At 49.5% G+C, this 20,095-nt stretch overlaps 1 pseudogene across 1 annotated transcript in view; it reads right to left on the bottom strand.

Annotated features, from left to right (window-relative positions):
• LOC137432251 (potassium voltage-gated channel subfamily KQT member 5-like) overlaps positions 1-20,095 on the bottom strand; it is a 58,586-nt pseudogene that overhangs the window by 22,351 nt on the left and 16,140 nt on the right. Inside the window, exons 4-7 of the transcript XR_013621688.1 lie at positions 18,804-18,900; positions 16,224-16,312; positions 12,765-12,979; positions 12,425-12,533 (exon numbers count right to left, since the gene is read on the bottom strand). The product of XR_013621688.1 is annotated as a potassium voltage-gated channel subfamily KQT member 5-like (transcript). The remainder of the gene's footprint in view (positions 1-12,424; positions 12,534-12,764; positions 12,980-16,223; positions 16,313-18,803; positions 18,901-20,095) is intronic.

The following is a 20,095-nucleotide window of genomic DNA, read 5'->3' as shown; positions in this document are numbered from 1 at the left end:
GACCTGGAAGGAAGAATGAGATTGAAGAGGATGTGGAAGTTTGTTCCACAAGCAGGAGAAAAGAGGACCGAATGAGTGGAGGTGAGCCGTGATGCTAGATTTAGGTACCGTAGTTTCACCAGGAGGGGATTAATGGTGGACCGTGTGCGCCCCGCAGAAACCTAGTGCGGACAAAGCACAGTAAGAGCTGAGGGCGCAACACCAGAGAGGAGGAGGAGAAGCCAGAGAGACCACCAACTTGTCTGCAATGGGAAAGTGATAGACCCATGGACTCAGCCTCAGCATGGGATATTCCAATGATCTTGAAGGCCTTGGTTTCCACAGCGTCAAGCTGAGAAAGATGCGAGGCGGGGGAGCTAGCCCACAGCGAAGAGCAACTTCGTAAATACATCAAGCTGTGGATGAAAGCTTGGAATTTGACAGGAGGTCAGGTGTGCCAAGGAACGACTTTGTATTATGAAGGATGCTCACATGTATGTATATGTGAATATAAATATATAAATATAATTATATATATAAATATAAAATATATAAATATATATATACATATATTTTATATAATTATGATATTGAGCATCACTTCACTTGGTCACAGGTCAGACTACTTCAAGCAGAAACTTTCAAAATGAGGCATTTCATAAAATACACAGAAAAGCCATGCAACTGCATCTATTTTAGGTTCTCTTCAAGTACAAGCTAAGAATTGCAGTTTTACAGAACACATCAATGGATATTTAAAAATCACGAAACTAAATATCACAAGATTTATTTCTTTTTGCTTTTGTTAGGCTCTCTCCCGCTTGGTATTGTGATTTGATCCTTCATGCATCACGATGCTGTGATTCCAGCTTTGAATCCCATATTGATTGGACCATCATGTTGTCTGTTTAGACCAGCGCTCGCTTATGTCTTGTTATTCATGGTAACTACATTGACCACTCTGACAGAACTACAGAGTTCCTTGTTGCAGATGGGAGAACATGCTGGAAGGACAACAGTCTCTGCAGCACTTCACAAATCTAAGCTTTATGAGAGAGTATCCAGACAGAAGCCACTCATGAGGAAAAGGCACATGACAGTACGCCTGGAGTTTGTAAAAAATGTACGTGAAAGGCATTGAGAGCATGAGGCAAAATATTCTGTGGTCTGATGAGATGAAAATTGAACTCTTACGCCTGAATGCAAAGCGCTGCATCTGGCAGAAACTGAGCACATCTCATCACCCATCTATCACCATCCCTACCCTGAAGCATGGTGGTGGCAGCATCATGCTAAGGGGATGCTTTTCAGCGGCAGGGACAGGGTGACTTGTAAGGATAGAAGAAACAATGAATGGAGTCAAATATAAGCAAATCCTTGAGGAGAATCTGCTTCAGAGTGCAAAAGACTTTGGATTGCGGTGAAGATTTATGTTCCAACAGCACAATAACTCCAAGCATACAATAAAAGCAACACTGGAATGGCTTCAGAACAAGAATGTGAAAGTCCACACTTGAATCCCATTGAGAATCTGTGGAAAGACTTAAAGCTTAGTGTTCACCAATGCTCCCCAGTCCCCATACAACTTGGCAGAGCTTGAGCAAATCTGCAAGGAAAAATGGGAGAAACTTCCCAAATCCAGATGTGCAAAGCTGATACAGACATACCCAAGAAGCCTCGAAGCTATAATCGCTGCCAAAGGCGCTTATATGAAGTATTGACTCAGGGGGTTAATACTTATGTAAATTAGAAATTTCTGTATTTCATTTTTTATTATTTTGTGAAAAATTTCAAAAAAAAACAATTGCACTTTGATATTACTAGGGCATGCCCGTACTATATCTATATCTAAAATTATATCCCCCCCTCTATTTACATGAAATGGTTTGGTTCATGAAATGTTTTGGTCCATTCGCAACGCCAAAGCGAACGGCGAACGCTTTACATGAAATGGTTTGGTCCATGAAATGTGTTGGTCCATTCGCAACGCCAAAGCGAACGGCGAACGGCTTGCGAGTACAGTGACAATCCCCCCCCCCCCTCTATTTAGATGAAATGGTTTTTATTAGTTTTAAAACATAGTTTAACGCCAACATAGCGGCAACATAGTTTGCAAACGTGAAATAAATGAATACGCTCTCAAATGTGCCATCCGAGGCAGAGTGTGTCCGCCACGTTCGGCACACACGATAGCTCGCTGCTCTCTGATTGGTTGAATCGTTTTTTGGACATAGCTCGGTAAGTAATTGTCCGATTAATATGAAACCTTGAAAAGGCACATCCTCGGGTCCCCAGCAATATACCTGGCAAGTTTAAAGTATATCGGACCCGTGGTTGTCGAGAAACAGCGGTCACAGACAAACAAACGTACAAACGTACAAACAAACAAACACACAGAGATTACTGGAATTATAGATAGATGGTGTATTACGTGTAGATCAGTGACAAAAAAATCTCAATTTAATCCATTTTAAATTCAGGCTGTAACACAACAAAATGTGAAAAAAGTCAAGACGTATGAATACTTTCTGAAGGCACGTCATGTATGTACAGTCTTGGCCAAAAATATTGGCACCCTTGCACTTTTTTCAAATATTGCACAATTTCTTCCAGGAAATTGTTGAAATAAAAAAATATTTTGGTATCCACATACGTATTTCTTTGGTTTACAGTGGAACAAAACAAGAAAAGTTGAAAAAAATTACTAAATCATAGCTTATTCCACACAGAAATCCTAAAATTGCCGGACAATATTATTGGCACCTTTTAGAAGTTGTTAGAAATAATTATATTTCAAGCAGGTGATTCTCCTTTACTTTGGAATTGAACTCACCTGTAGTGAGTTGCAGGTGCCTGCAATATAAAAATCACTCATTCAACCAGTTTGAACAGAGAAAAGGATTCATTCTGCTGTTTTGTGTCACTGTGTGTACCGCAATGAGCATGGAGAAAAGAAAGAAAACCAGAGAATTGTCTGAGGAGGTCAGACACAAGATTGTAGCCAAGCATGGACAATCTCAAGGCTACAAGTCCATATCCAGAGACCTTGATGTTCCTGTATCCACCATACACAATGTTATCAGGAAGTTTAAGGCCCATGGCACTGTAGCCAACCTCCCTGGACGTGGCCGCAAGAGAAAACTTGATCAAAGATTGCAGAGAAGGCTTGTTCGAATGGTGAAGAAAGCACCCCGATCAACTGCCAAACAGATTCAAGCTGACCTTCAGAAACAAGGTACGACAGTTTCAACTCGCACCATCCATCGCCAACTCAATGAAATGTGGTTCTATGGAGGAACCCACTGCTGAGAGACAGACGTAAGAAAGCCCGACTGGAGTTTTCCAAAACACACCTGAACAAGCTAAAATCCTTCTGGGAGAATGTCATGTGGACAGATGAGCCCAAATTAGAGCTTTTTGGTAAAGCACATCTTCTCTATGTTTACAGAAAACAAAATGAAGCCTTCAAAGAAAAGAACACCTTCCCTACAGTGATGTTTTGGGGTTGCTGTGCTGCCTCAGGCACTGGATGCCTTGAATGTGTGCATGGCATCATGAAATCAGGAGATTACAAAGGCATTTTGGAGTGCAATGTTCAACCCAGTGTCAGAAAGGGCACCCTGAACTTGTAGCTGGGTCTCTGTCGAAAATCATGGGTCTTGCAGCAGGACAATGACCCAAAACACACTTCAAAAATCACCCAGGAATGGTTCAAGACAAAATGCTGGACTGTTATGAAGTGGCCAGCATCGAGTCCAGATCTAAATCCCATTGAACACCTGTAGGGAGATCTGAAAACAGCAGTTGGGAGAAGGCAACCTTCAAATCTGGGAGAACTGGAGCAGTTGGGACAAGAAGCGTGGGCCAAACTGCCAGTAGAGAGGTATAGGAATCTCATTCATAGCTATAGGAAGTGCTTGACTGCAGTTATTTTGTCCAAAGTCCGTGCTACCAAATATTAAGTCTTGGGTGTCAATAATTTTGTCAACGCCATTTCTCTTTTTTCTGATTTAAAAGGATATATTAAGTTCTGGATCAAAAACAAAGGTTCTGTAATATTAACAGTGAAACAAATTGTGGAAATCAAATACTTTTGTCAATTTAAACTTATTTTTAGAGAAAATTGTGAGTTATTTGAAAAAAGTGCAAGGGTGCCAATATTTTTGACCACGACTGTATGTATGTAGGGATGCATGTTGTATGTTGTATGTCTCATCTACTCCTCCGAGAGGCTTTTATCTAGAACACTGAAATTTTCAGGGAGTAATGAGGGCACCCTGAAGTTGTAGCTGTGCAAGTTTTATTTGATTATATCAAGTTTTGTAAAAAAAATAAAAAAAATAAAAAAAATAAATATATATACGGTATATATATATATATACAGACTTGGCATTTAAAATGGAATTTTTTTTTTTTCTCGACTTGGGTTTACTTTCTTAACTCAGTATATCAATCTGGTGAGTTTCTTTTGCACTTTGGTGATTTATTTGTTAAAAGAACAATGTCACTGATTGTCTGTCGCAGCAAGAAGTCAACAACAGGATTGTATCACAGGTGGTGTGGCAAAATGTACGGACAGGTGCATTTGATGATTGGCTTCACAGTCGGGTATACAAGGGTTGTTGCATTCTGTATTAGTGGAAAACAACTGCTGCACGTCTCCAAAAGTTATTGCCGCTTCCTCTGGAGATGGTCCGTCAACTCGACAATGCTGTTTGTCATGGAGTGGTGGCTTTACGAAATTACGGCATGAAACAGCGTGCTATTGCTCGGCAGTATGGCATCACTCAAGGTCAGGTGTCAATGATCCTGAAACGAAATGCTCAGAGGGGTGTCCCTACTCCAATACCGAGGCCAGGACGTCCCCGCAGAACCACAAGGAGGGAAGATCGCCAGCTGCACCGGTTAGTCCGCAATGGCCGTCCCAAGTCAGCTAATCGGCTTAGGGCTGAGTGGCAGCAACTGACAAATGTGCCTGTATCCAGAAGGCTCGTCAACCAACGACTGGTTCAAGCAGGCTATCGTGCCAGGCATCCCCTGAGAAAGCCACGCCTGACCAGACAACACCGCCAGCGCCGATTGCAGTGGGCCAGAGAGCACCGTCAATGGCAGGTAGGACACTGGAATCACGTGATCTTCAGTGATGAGTCTAGATTTCTGGTCTATCGTCAAGATGGCCGCGTCCGAGTGCGCAGACAAGTGCATGAAGCCTACAACAAAGATTGTATAGTGCCAAGAGTCCAAGCTGGAGGTGGTGGGGTGACCGTTTGGGCTGCTTTTCATGCAGGGGCAAAACTGACCTGGTTGTTCTGAATGGAAACCTGAACCAGTTCAAGCACAGGGCCATTCTGGAAGAAACATTGCTTCCATTTGCTCGTGCAGCCTTTCGAGGAAACTTTGTCTTTCAAGATGACAATGCACGGCCTCATCGTGCTCGCATGATCCAACACTTTCTTGCTGACCGTGGTGTAGAGCATATGGAGTGGCCTGCCATGTCCCCGGATATGAATCCGATAGAGAACTTGTGGGCAGAATTAACCCGTCAAATCGACCACTTGGACACGCAGCCTGCCTCTCTGCGTGAATTGCAGCAGGCTATTGTCACTGCATGGCAAGCGATTCCTGTCCAAACCTTGGCAAATCTCGTGAACAGCATGCCTCAACGTGTACGTGCTCTCCTGAATGCTCGTGGGGGTTACACGAAGTACTGAACTGTAATTTTACTGTCCGTAATCCCAGTCGTAATTTAACTTTTGTTTTTGTTAAAATAATTTTTGGCTAATGTGCAAAATAAAGAGATACTTCTGGAAAACGTACAGAAGTTTAACACAGTACTGTCCATGAATTGAGTTCGATATCAGTTTACATCACTTTCAAGGATCAATTTTTTTGCATCGAAATGTCAAATGTGGTTTTTGTTTCTTTTAAAGGTCACATTGTAGCCTGGTGCTACGCACGCAACCTGTTTGCCAAAGAAGGTAAGCCACAACGCGTAGGGTCAAAAGAGTCTTTATTGTAAAGCTCAAACTGTAGCACTGACTCGCTCGGGGCTGCGAGCCCCGTGTATATCCCGAGGCCACGCCTACCCCTCGGGCGTGGCCGACACCCTCTTGGTGCGCGGAATGATGTCACCGCGCCAGCGAGCCATCGTGTCTGCCACACGTGCCCCCCCAGAATTCCCGCTCACCTGAAGGGTCAGTTTGCGGGGTAAACGGGGCTGGGCGGTGCCGGGGATCCGCCCGCCGGGGGGCGGCCCCGACACGGGGGCCGAGCCACTGGCGGGGGGTGGTCCACGTCGAGGTGGGCCGGCTTGAGGCGGTCCACGGAAACGCTGTCAGGAGTACCGCCGATGTCCAGGGTGAAGTGTTTCGCCCCGGTCTCCAGCACGCGATAGGGCCCGTCGTACGGGGGCCGCAGCGGTGTCCGGTGGGCGTCGTGGCGGACGAACATGTACTCCGCCGTGCGAACCTCCGGGGCGACGTGCATTGGCGGGCACCCGTGGTGCGCCGTCGGCACCGGGGCGAACCTCTGGGCGGTCTCCTGCAGTGCGGAGCGCTGCTGCGCCGCGGACGATGGTGCCGTGGAGTCGGGGAGGAACTCGCCCGGCACCCGCAGCGGTTGTCCGAAGACCAACTCCGCCGCGGATGCGCGCAGGTCGTCCTTGGGTGCCGTCCTGAGGCCCAGCAGACCCCAGGGGAGCCTGTCGACCCAGCCGCCGTCGCGGAGGGTGGCCCGGAGCGTGGTCTTTAAGGAGCGATGGAAGCGCTCGCACAGGCCGTTGGACTGGGGGTGGTAGGCCGTGGTGCGGTGCAGCTGGATGCCGAGCCCCCGCGCGACCGCCCCCCAGAGCTCCGAGGTGAACTGGGGGCCGCGGTCGGACGAGATGTCCGAGGGGGCACCGAACCGGGCAACCCAGGTGGCGATGAACGCCTGCGCGACGTCCGCCGCCGTCGTCGCCGCCAAAGGCACGGCCTCCGGCCACTGGGTGGTGCGGTCCACCATGGTGAAGACGTGGGTGAAACCCCGCGAGGGGGGCAGAGGTCCCACCAAGTCCACGTGAACGTGGTCGAACCGACGTTCGGGCACAGTAAACGGGGCCAACGGGGCCTGGGTGTGGCGGTGCACCTTCGCGCGCTGGCACGCGAGGCACGTCCTGGTCCAATCGCGGACGGTCTTCCGGAGGCCATGCCAGACGAACTTGTCGGCGACCAGCCTCTGGGAGGCCTTCGTGCCCGGGTGGGACAGGCCGTGGATGGCGTCAAAAACCCGGCGCTGCCAGCCCACGGGCACGATGGGGCGAGGCCGGCTGAGGGAGACGTCGCACAAGAGGGCCGTGCCCGCGCCGTCGAACGGCACCTGGGTGACGCGGAGGCCCGTGACGGCGGTCCGCAAGGCCTGGACATCGGGGTCGGCGGTCTGGTCCACCGCCATCCGGGCATCGTCGATCCCGAGGTGGACCGCGTGGGTGACGGACCGGGAAAGGAAATCCGCCACCGGGTTGTCCTTCCCCGCGACGTGCCGGATGTCCGTCGTGTACTCGGACACGGCCGAGGAGGTGACGCTGCTGCCGGGCCGACCACGGCTCGGCGACCTTGGCCATCGCGAAGACCAGGGGCTTGTGGTCGACGAAGGCCGTGAACGAACGGCCCTTGAGCAGATGGCGGAAATGCCGGACCACCAGGTGAAGCCCGAGGAGCTCACGGTCGAAGGTACTGTACCGCCGTTCGTGCGGGCGGAGCTGCCGGCTGAAAAACGCCAGCGGCTGCCAAGCTCCCTTCACCCATTGCTCGTGCACCGCGCCCACCGCGTAGTCCGACGCGTCGGTGGTGAGGGCGATCGGTGCATCGGGTGCCGGGTGCGCGAGCATGGTGGCGTTAGTCAAGGCGAGCTTCGCGCCCGCGAACGCCGCGTCCATCGGCTCGGTCCAAGCAACGTCACCTTTGCCCGGCTTCCCCCGGAGGGCCTCGTGCAGGGGGCGCAGGAGCTGGGCGATGCGGGGCAGGAACCGGTGATAAAAGTTCACCATGCCCAGGAACTCCTGGAACCCCTTGATCGTGCAGGGGCGCGGAAACCTCCTGACCGCCTCCACCTTGGTCAGTAAGGGGATGGCCCCGTGCCTGGTGACGCGGTGCCCCAAAAAGTCGATTTCGGCGACGCCGAACCGGCACTTGGCGGGGTTGATGATCAGGCCATGCTGGCCCAGGCGTTCGAAGAGCATGCGGAGATGGCGGAGGTGCTCCTCACGGGACGCGCTTGCGACGAGGATGTCGTCCAGGTAGACGTAAACGAAATCCAAGTCGCGCAAGACGCTGTCCATCAGCCGCTGGAACGCCTGAGCCGCATTCTTCAACCTGAAGGGCATCCGCAGAAACTCGAAGAGGCCGAATGGTGTAATGACGGCCGTCTTCGGTATGTCCTCCGGCCTGACGCGGACCTGGTGGTAGCCGCGGATGAGGTCCACCTTGGAAAAGAGGGACATTTTCGCCAACCGGGCGGAAAAGTCCTGGATGTGAGGGACCGGGTAGCGGTCGGGGGTGGTAGCATCGTTGAGGTGGCGGTAGTCCCCGTACGGCCGCCATCCCCCGCCGGGCTTCGGCACGATGTGCAGCGGCGATGCCCAAGCGCTCTTGGAGCGCCTCACGATGCCCGGCCGCTTCAGCGTCGCGAACTCCGCTTTCGCCACCGCGAGCTTCGTCGGCTCGAGGCGGCGTGCCCGGGCGTAGACCGGTGGCCCGACGGTGGGGATGTGATGCTCCACCCCGTGCTTGACGGCCACCGCCGAGAAGGTGGGCTGCGTGAGGGCCGGGAAACTGGCGAGGAGGCGGGTAAATTCATCCGCTGCCGGAAGCGTACAAACCAAACTCGCCGGGACGGACCGTTTAGCAAGCCGCTTGGTGAGCCGCTCGGTGAGCCGCTCAGTGAGCCGCTCAACGAGCTGCTCAGCGAACAAGCGAGCGAGCTAAAGGTTTCGGCCTGGACGAGCCTTCTGTGCTTCACGTCCACCAACAACCCATTTGCACATAGGAAGTCCGCACCGAGCAATGCCATGGGCACACTGGCGGTTACGAACGACCATTGAAAGCGCTGCCTTCCGAACCGCAGGGAGAGGCAGCGCTTCCAGAATGTGCGTATGGGTGTACCGTTGGCTGCAAGCAACGCGGGGCCCCAGCCCACGGTTCGCTTGTCTGACGCGTGGGCTGGGATGACGCTTACCTGCGCTCCTGTGTCGCAGAGGAAGCGGCGCCCGGACAAGGTGTCCGTAATGAATAAGAGGCTGCCGGAATTGCCGACGCTCAGGGCCGCTACCGAGCGTCGGCTCGGTCGTTTCCCGACTTGCCAAACGAGCACGGCGGGCAACACTTCATAGCCTTGTGGCCGAACCTGGCATGGAAACGGCACCAGGCTTGCGGCGGGAGCGGCGGAGGCCGCGGCTTTCGCCGCTGCAGTGGTGGTGGGCGGGGCGTGGCGGCGGCCACGAGGTGTGCATGCGCATCAGCCTCGGGATCCATGGGGTGTGCATGCGCATCAGCCTCGGGATCCGCGACGGCCGCACCGAAGCTCGCCCGCGTGTCACAAGCCGCGAAAAACTTGTCGGCCTCGACGGCCAGAGCGCGGGGTTCCCCTATTTTGGAACCGGCCAATGCGAGGCGTACTTGTGCCGGTAGCTGGCATAGAAAAAGCGCCCGAATAAAAAATCCGGGGCTTTGTCACCCAGCAACGACAGCATGTAGTCCATCCGTACCGATGGTCGTGTGTCGCCGAGCTCGGGAAGGTCCAGGAGGCGGTCCGCCCGTTCGAGCTCCGTGAGGCCGAACGTGGCGATGAGGAGACGTTTGAGCGCCGTGTACCTGTGCTCCGCCGGTGGGTGCTGCAGGATGGACACGACTCGGGCGGCCGTGCCGGGCCCGAGGACAGCGATCACGTGATAGTAACGCGTCTCATCCGCCATTATTCCTCGAAGCTGGAACTGTGCTTCGGCCTGCACGAACCATACCTCGGCCTGTGCTTCCCAAAACTCAGGGAGCTTTACCGCGACCGCGTTGCTGGCCATGGCGGGTTCTGTGGTCAGCGACGGCTGAACCAAAAGGGGTCACCAGTGTAGCATGGTGCTACGCACGCAACTTGTTTGCCAAAGAAGGTAAGCCACAACGCGTAGGGTCAAAAGAGTCTTTATTGTAAAGCTCAAACTGTAGCACTGACTCGCTCGGGGCTGTGAGCCCCGTGTATATCCCGAGGCCACGCCTACCCCTCGGGCGTGGCCGACACCCTCTTGGTGCGCGGAATGATGTCACCGCGCCAGCGAGCCATCGTGTCCGCCACAACATTAACAAAATCTAGAATAATTTCAACATAATTCCAATGAACTTTTGGTTTTAAGACATCTTGAAAAGTACATTCACCCCACAAAAAAAAGATTCCATATTAAATGCCAAGTCTGTATAGTGTATATATATATATATATTCACGCACCTTAGTCGTTGAAGAACCCCGATAATGAACACTTGAACACATTCTCAGCCACTTCTGGGACATACATTTACTAATATTATTCCAACCTGGCACACAGATAACATATTGTTACGGACACGGCTAAAGATGTTGCTTGACCGAGCGGAATGGCCGCCGTGTTCGTACAGTTTACCCGATTACCCCCAACTCACCGGATTCCACTCGAACGTTGGCCAAATCGCGCTACGCTAAATCAATGATTGGAAAGGACACAACGACTGGGATAGATGAAATGATGCAAGGGGTACAGTTCTCAAGACCTCCGGAGGAGGATATAATTAGTGGTGGAGAAAAGGGGTAGATTACAAGGTAGAGTGAGGTAAAAGACACAGAAGAGATGGGCACTTAGTTACAGTCTTATCTTATCCCCGACAGACCACAGACAAACGGAACAAGACTGACTTACACAGGGATTGATGGCAGGGAAGGACAGGTCGGTTGATAGTACAAGGTGCACCTTGGCTCGGGGACAGGATCAAGCACGGTCCAAAAGATGCAGGGAGGCCTCACAGCGCTCGGAGGTGGCGTCTTTCTTTCTTCAAGCTCAGCGCGCATCTGACGTCACCTCCCTCTTCCTGCACATGCTCAGCGGGGAGTCACACGCCCTCGGCTGGTTGGCTCCGCCCCAGATGGGACCGGTCCGCCGCTTCTATTGGGTGTGGGGGTTACCGGGCTCCGCCCTTGACGAGGAGCTGACAGCGAGCCCCTACTTGGTAACCCCGTCGAGCACATGTTCGATGGCGGCTCATTGGAAAGGCCTGGTGCCCTCCCAACACCCCCTACCAACCAAGCCGGAGTGAGGACGCGCACTCCCCGCGCCGCCGCCGTTGCTGCTGTTGTTGTTGTTGTTGTTGCTGAACCGTGAGGAAGAGCTGCGGGGAGGTATTGGGAGGTCCTAAACTTCCTAACGGTGCCATACAATCACATTCTGGTGCAACGAAGAGTCAGAATTAATGGAAACGAATCCTTAACTGACATAGACTAAGAATAACTAGCAAGATGTCCTATAGTTGTCTACGTGAGATGCGGTGGACCTGGATGCGACATTTAATGGGGGGAAATAGGGGGAGGTCGGGTCTACAGAGTGTTGTTTACAGAAAATGGGACTAGGGAATGGGGGATTGGGGATAGTTGGGAAGTATTGAGGAAATAGGGGAATATTTACAAGCGGATATGGATGGATGCAAATCCCATATCCGCAACAATATGATGGTTTATTTTGCACGCACGCTTATATCTGCACGTCATATATTTTCAAGATCAGATCCAATATGGCTGACTAGTGGCCATTTTGGCACTTAAACGTGTCGCCAACCATTTTTCCGACTTCCACGGACCGATTTTGTTCAAACTTGGCACAAAGACAACATATGAGAGTGTACATATGCAGAAGATTTTGTTTTGCAATCTAACTAAAAATGGCCGATTGGCAGCCTTTAACTCCACAGAGCAAAATTACTAAAACCACAGGGGCTATGGGCATTTGATGTCTTTTTCTCCTTGTTATATATGCACATAAGCAGTAGGTATTGTTTTTGCTTCATATATGTAACTATGGTTATTTTTTATTTTTGGGAGAGATGGCAACAGACCACTGCACTTATACACCACCTAAATAAAGGGACGTTTCATAAGCACGTGTTGCACGCCTGGAAGAAGATTGCCAGTAGGTCGGGTGCTCTGCTACTAATAACAATGGAAATGGAAAAGCAAGCAGATGAGGTACTGATGTAGGAAGAACCCCAAAAGTTCAGAAGTACCGGTACACATAGGGTTTGAACCAAGATGATGATGATGAGGCAACACCTTAAAGGATTAGAGCAGAACTGGACGGAATCACATATAACAAAGAGATCTCACACCGTTTTATTTTGTTTGATAAACTTTATAACGAGATTCAAAACTCTCTCGAAAGTAACAGGTTTTTGGTGCATACCTCATCGCTCGTATCAAAGCTTTCACCAGTGGTTCAAACTCCCCCAGTGAAAGGTCCAAGCTGACTCGAATATGATTGTCCAAATGTTCACTATCAGAGATGTTGGCCTCTATGGAGGGTCATACAAACATTTGCCACAAATGTCAAACTGAACAATGTCCACACAGTACAGGTTGAAGCATCAGACCTGAGGTTTGCTTTGCTAGACAGCTGTATTAGTTGGTTTGCCTTCATTTTTTAACCAAACCTGCTTCATCATATTATAAAAATTAATACATTAGGGAGTGCACATTTAGTGCTAATCAGAAAAGAGCATGGGTAACAGAGAAATGAAATGTACCTTCAGAAATGCGAGGATAATGTCGTAGTATACGCAAAGAAGGCCGCGAGCGAAGTCGTTCGGTGTACCCGGGGATAGGACTGCTGGTCACTGGTGATCCGTTGAGGCCTTGTTCAAAAGAGGTCGAATGGCGCGCAGGTCCTGGGGTGACAGGACGGCCTCGAATCAGATTGCTCACAGGGTTGGACAATCGTTCTCGTAGAGACAACTTTTGGCTGTTATCAATGACAAACAATGGAGGAAGGAATTGGTCATTGGCCAAATACGATTGCAGATAAATCAGGATGGACACACAAGCAGAGATGCAGGCATTACAATTAAAGATGAGTGCACATGCATGAAAATTCATTTAGCAAATATTGCAAATGCTGTTAGCACAAACATTTACTTCTGCAATTTGAGGCCATCTATTTCTTATGCAAGTACAACATTGGTTGGACGGGGCGCTAAAACTAAAGAAAAAGAAAACAAGAAATATGTCGTGCATAGCACGATACTTGCAAAATCCGCCGGGAAGCCTCCCCAATAAAAAAATTCCATTGATACAGCAAATTGTCCATTTCATCAAGATTAAAATTGACAATCTTGATCAAAGCTCGGGTCAATAGGAAGAAAAGTGACGGTTTTTCTGATGAAAAGTGATGATTTTGGAAGTTTGACCTTGAGTTGACCTTTGACCTTTTGACCTCCCAAATAGTATGTTTCCCAATTTAGTGACTCGATATGCAAATGCTGTTCAATTTTCAAGTCAATCGGATGAAAATTGACGGTTTTTCTGATGAAAAGTGATGATTTTGGAAGTTTGACCTTGAGTTGACCTTTGACCTTTTGACCTCACAAATAGTATGTTTCCCAGTTCAGTGACTCGATATACAAATGCTGTTCAATTTTCAAGTCAATAGGTTGAGAATTGACGGCTTTTTAGATGAAAATTGATGATTTTAAAAATTTGGCCGATGTTGACCTTTTGGCCTGTTGACCTATTGACCTTTTGACCCCAAAAACAATAGGCTTATGACCAACTCTACCATTTGGTGAAGTTTCATGAAGGTTGGTTGAAAATTGTGACCTGTAGGCGACTGACATACAGACAAACAGACCAACAGACAGAGTAATGCACAAGACCAACCAATATACTTGAAAAATCCTGGATTTTCGCAAGTAATAAAAACTGAGAGTGAGGAGTGGAGGGAAAAGTATACGAAAGCAAAAGGAGGTTAGGATAGTGCGGGAGAGGTTTGGGAGAGTCTAGAGGAGGTTTGGAGGGAAACAGGAGTAAATGGAGAGTCGAGAAGGGCTAGATGGGGCTTAAGAAGAAATAAAAATTGTGCCCTTTTTCATATGTAATAAACAGATGGCCCTTTTCAAAATACACACCAGCAAACAGCTAATTTGAAAACTGGTAAATACACAGCAAAAGGCAAGCCGAGGCAGCATCACCCCTCAAACGCTGTACCACACCAGCGAGCTGGTACCCTGAGTTGAGGACCCTCCGTGTCCGGATGGACCTGAGCAGTTTGCTGAGAAAATAAGAACAAAGGACAGCTGAAGAAGATATCGATACGCTTAAACCGGTCGTCATTTTGAATCAAGATGCGTGAAAGGAACTGACAGACTGAAAGGGGCAGAAATTCAACTTTACTTTAACAATATGGAATCTATGTGTGTGGGAAATCTTCTTGTGGGTGGAAAATCCTTCTTCAATCCTGACAAATCTCACACTCTTACTATGTCTCTCCGAAAAGATCGACTGGACAACCCTCCCATCTACTTTCTCAACAATCCTCTCCAAGAAGTTCTGTCGCTCAAGCTTTTGGGTCTCACTATCTGCCATGATCTTTCTTGGGAAAACCACATTTCCAAGCTGGCCTCCAAAGCCAGTCGCCGACTGGGCATCCTCCGTCGTGCGAAGTCCTTCCTCGGCACACCTGAGCTCCTCACCACATACAAGGCTTTCATCCGCAGCTCAATGGAATACTGTTCTCCCCTATGGGCTGGTGCTCCTGCCTCACACCTGGCTCGGCTTCACGCTGTTGAATCCAAAGCTTTCAGAATCATTGGAATCTCCCGCGATGAAGCTATCTCTGAGGGCCTTTCACTCACTCACCGCAGGCAGGTAGGTGGTCTTTCTGTCTTCTACCGACTCCTCTCCGGCCTTGCTCCCCAAGCTCTCTCTGTGCTCTGTCCCCCAAATATTCCTACAGGTCGCACAAGATCTGCCAGCCACCCTCTGATGGTTAAACTGCCGAAATCTCGGCTCTCTGCTCACCTTCACTCCTTCAATTCCTCTTTTCTCCCGCCTCTGGAACAAACTCCCACACTCACTTCAATCACACTCCTCCCTCCAGGTCTTCAAAACAGCTGTTCACCACCATCTCTTATCTTCCCCCATCCAAAACCTTGATCTTTTCTACCCCCACTAATTCACCCCAGATCCACCTTGTTTGAAATTCCAACTTCTTTCCTGGAAGTCTTGGCAGTGTCCATATGTTTTATACCTCTCCCACCGCCCCCCCCCCTTCCCATGCCTTCCCCCCAAAGCCCTCTCCCTCCCACAGTTCTCTCGATGTCTCCATGTCTCTCGGTCCCTGCTCTCAAATGTTGTGTTTGTGTCCTTCCCCCTCTCTCCCCATCTTGTCTACCGCTCCCGATGTTATTTGTTTTGTGTGTCTGTTTTGTCTTTCTGTGTGATTAATGTTCGCTCTTTCACGAGCCTCGATCTTGTATACAAAAAAAATAAAAAAAAAATAATAATAATAATCCGACTTTGGGTATGAGTAGAACACTGCGACTTGATGAGTCCATCTATACTCGGGCAGTGATGCTGTATCGATACAGCACCAGAAGCCTTATCTCATTGTATAGGGGGAAACTGGTGGCGAACTGGGACACGGGGTGCATGGAAACTTCCCTCCAGCAATCCGTGACCATCGATATCAACACTCAAAATCTGTGTCCCTGACTCACCATGTGCTCCACGTGAAGCAGGATGCTCTCACCGCTTGGCAGCGCTCAGAGCTATCAAAGCTACCGGGGTGATAAATGATGGCAAAAAAAAAAAAGGCCGAGCCAGTGGGAGAAGGCCTTAGGTGAACTAAAATGGCCGAAAGGTTCATTTCGAGTGAAGTATCGACCAACTTCATGACTTTGCAAACTTGGGAGTCGTGAGGAAGGATATTGTCGCAATCAGTGCAATGTGTGGTCCTTAATTTGTAGATATCACAGCATGGTATCGTTGTTACCCTACATACGCGTTATGAGTGGTTGATGCAGGGAGGGAGTGTGGCTCAACAGCAAAAACATGGGAGTGTGGTTGCATGCAGGTAAAAATCAGGAAATAGGTGGATGCGCAGCTGGATTTGGAAGAGGTCAAGAAAAGGGCAAGATTGTGGTTATACATAGGATGGGGGTACAGTATGGCATTTTGAAATGAGTATGGTGAAACAGTGCGAGCAGTGCCTTAGTGAAGGAATGCACTCGTAGTGGAACCTCCAGGTGGCGATGAGGTCAGGACGATTGGGATCTGTGGAGTACAGACGCCACGCGGCCTGCGGACGGCAGCAACATCCGGGACACTGACAGCATCGGTACATAGCAACATGTCCTACAGGCAGCATGTGTCCTATGTGGAGCCACTTGTTTAGGACTTGCCTGACTCAACCTCTTGACCAATCATCCCAATCACAAACTTTCCACACTTACCCTTCTATAATCAGGAGGCATAGCATTAGTTTGATTGCAATGCACTCGCCTTTCGCAGGTTTTTGCAACTTTTGGTGTCTCACATAGATTGCTATGATACCATATGTGTATACATGAAGAAGGTTATTACCACATGAGTAACTACAAGGTGACCTCACAAGGTGCATGATAGATGAGGCCCTTGCCAATCAGCTATATCTTGATGAAATGGATAAACCAGTGAAGGTAAACAAATATTTTTCACACCTGAACTCCTATCCAACGAAAAGACTTTTATCCACAGCTTGATGGAGTACTGCTCTCCCCTCTGGGCTGGCTCTCCTGCCTCACATCTTTATCAGCTTAATGCCGTGGAAACCAAGGCCTTCAAGATTATTGGAATCTCCCATGATGAAGCCAGGCCTTTTGGCCTATCACTTTAACATTGCAGACAGGTAGGTGGTCTCTCTGTCTTCTACCGCCTCTCCTCTGCTATTGCCGTGCTTTCCCGCTGCCCCCCTCTCAGGTTTCTGCAGGGCTCACACGGTCCCCCATCAATCCCCTTCTGGTGAAACTACCTAAATTCAGCATCACTGCTCACCTCCACTCATTTGTTCCTCTTTTTCCCCACCTGTGCAATAAACTTCCACATCCTTTTCATTCACATTCTTCCCTCAAGGTCTTCAAGGCAGCTGTTACCACCATCTCAATTCGTCCACAATCCAAAACGATGATCTTTTCTACCCTCATTAACTCCACTCCACCACAATTTCCAGTTTTCCCTCCTGAGAGTTTCCTTCTGTATTCATCTTGTCCACCACATGCATCCTCTCCTGCCCCCCCCCCCATTCCTCCCCACACCCATTGGTTGCCTGCTCTCCGGCTGTCTTGGCCTTTGTGCCGTTGATGTCCCCCCTCCCTCGCGCCACTGTTCTTTTTGTCCTGTTGCTTTGTGATCTGTTGAGTGTACTAGTACTAGCTCCTCCACAAGCCAGACTACATATACAATATATATATAAATAGTATATATAAAGCTATCCATCAGCAAAATCACAAGTATATCTACACTTTTTACCTGGCTGCTTGGTCAAGTATGTGAGGAGACATCGGGTCTCGGGCCTCCTGTCCCGGCGGAGACTGTCAGGTGAAGATTCTGTCTCAGCCTGCCTCCCCCCCCCCCCCTCTCTGCTCTCCACCCCTCTCCGTCTCTCCGCCCCTCATCCCTCTCTCCTCCCTCTCCGTCTCTCCCTCCTCCTCTCTGTCTCTCCCCCCCCCCCCCCTCTCTCCTCTCCCTCCCTCCCCTCTCCCCCCCCCCCTCTTGTCTCTCCTCCTCTCTCTGTCCTCCCCCCCTCTGTCTCCTCTTGTCTCCCCCCCTTCTGTCTTTCCCCCCCTTCTCTGTCTTTCCCCCCCCCTCTCTCTTCCCCCTCCCCCTCTCTGTCTTCCCCCCCCTCTCTGTCTCTTCCCCCCCCTCTCCCTCTCCCCTCTCTGTCTGTCCCCCCCCCCCTCTCTGTCTCTCCACCCCCCTCTCTGTCTCTCCCCCCCTCTCTGTCTCTCCCCCCCTCTCTGTCTCTCCCCCCCTCTCTGTCTCTCCCCCCTCTCTGTCTCTCCCCCCCTCTCTGTCTCTCCCCCCCTCTCTGCCTCTCCCCCCTCTCTGCCTCTCCCCCCCTCTCTGCCTCTCCCCCCCCCCCCTCTCTGCCTCTCCCCCCCTCTCTGCCTCTCCCGCCCTCTCTGTCTCTCTCCCCCTCTCTGTCTCTCTCCCCCTCTCTGTCTCTCCCTCCCCTCTCTGTCTCTCCCCCCTCCTCTCTCTCCCCCCCCCTCTCTGTCTCTCCTCCCCCCTCTCTGTCTCTCCTCCCCCTCTGTCTCCCCCCCCCCCCTTTCTGTCTTTTCCCCCCTGTCTCTCTCCCCCCCTGTCTGTCTCTCCCCCCTCCCGGGCTCTCCCCTCTCCCGGGCTCTCCCCTCTTCCGATCTCTCCCCCCTCCCGGTCTCTCCCCCCTCCTGGTCTCTCCCTCTTTCCTGCCAGACATAGACATGTAGGGTTTGCCAAACACCCCTCAAACTGGTTTGATGGAGGCCTTCATCCTGCAAACCGCAATAGGCTGGTTTATAGTTTATTTAACGTATAATCTTCACAAGAGGGATGGCCAACACAATTGGACACTTTGCCAAAGACCACAGCTGTGATACAATCATGCACATGATGGACAAGCTCGACAGTGACCGATATATCAACAAAGCCTCATACAACATCCTGGGTATTGCACATGAGCGGATTTGGTAGTGGACTATTCTTTTGGAAACACCTCGATTTTGGACATTAACTTAATAGGTGATTTTGGACATACGTAACCACTTCCTGACCTGGATGAGAGAAGCAGCAGGATTCCGTCGCTTCTCGAAGTGCTTTGCCGATGCTGCTCCTGCACCTGAAGGGCAAATTTCCTGAGCCCAAGATGCCCTGAGGGCAGGGGCAGAATGGAACATACAACATGTCAATCATTACAGGCTCCCATGAGTTGTAGTACAAATAAGGTCAGTGTAGTACAAATAAGGTCAGTGTAGTACAAATAAGGTCAGTGTAGTACAAATAAGGTCAGTGTAGTACAAATAAGGTCAGTGTGGTACAAATAAGGTCAGTCTAGTACAAATAAGGTCAGTGTAGTACAAATAAGGTCAGTGTAGTACAAATAAGGTCAGTGTAGTACAAATAAGGTCAGTGTAGTACAAATAAGGTCAGTGTAGTACAAATAAGGTCAGTGTAGTACAAATAAGGTCAGCGTAGTACAAATAAGGTCAGTGTAGTACAAATAAGGTCAGTGTAGTACAAATAAGGTCAGTGTAGTACAAATAAGGTCAGTGTAGTACAAATAAGGTCAGTGTAGTACAAATAAGGTCAGCGTAGTACAAATAAGGTCAGCATAGTACAAATAAGGTCAGTGTAGTACAAATAAGGTCAGCGTAGTACAAATAAGGTCAGTGTAGTACAAATAAGGTCAGTGTAGTACAAATAAGGTCAGTGTAGTACAAATAAGGTCAGTGTAGTACAAATAAGGTCAGCATAGTACAAATAAGGTCAGTGTAGTACAAATAAGGTCAGTGTAGTACAAATAAGGTCAGCGTAGTACAAATAAGGTCAGTGTAGTACAAATAAGGTCAGCGTAGTACAAATAAGGTCAGTGTAGTACAAATAAGGTCAGTGTAGTACAAATAAGGTCAGTGTAGTACAAATAAGGTCAGTGTAGTACAAATAAGGTCAGCGTAGTACAAATAAGGTCAGTGTAGTACAAATAAGGTCAGTGTAGTACAAATAAGGTCAGTGTAGTACAAATAAGGTCAGTGTAGTACAAATAAGGTCAGCGTAGTACAAATAAGGTCAGCGTAGCACAAATAAGGTCAGTGTAGTACAAATAAGGTCAGTGTAGCACAAATAAGGTCAGTGTAGTACAAATAAGGTCAGTGTAATACAAATAAGGTCAGTGTAGTACAAATAAGGTCAGCATAGTACAAATAAGGTCAGTGTAGTAAAAATAAGGTCAGCGTAGTACAAATAAGGTCAGTGTAGTACAAATAAGGTCAGTGTAGTACAAATAAGGTCAGTGTAGTACAAATAAGGTCAGTGTAGTACAAATAAGGTCAGTGTAATACAAATAAGG

Source organism: Myxine glutinosa, unplaced genomic scaffold (genome assembly GCF_964187855.1).
Source record: "Myxine glutinosa unplaced genomic scaffold, kmMyxGlut1.1 SCAFFOLD_2503, whole genome shotgun sequence".
NCBI classification, from domain to species: Eukaryota; Metazoa; Chordata; class Myxini; order Myxiniformes; family Myxinidae; genus Myxine; species Myxine glutinosa.
The sequence above is the reverse complement of the archived record's forward strand: the minus strand, read 5'-3'. Positions and strand labels throughout refer to the sequence as shown.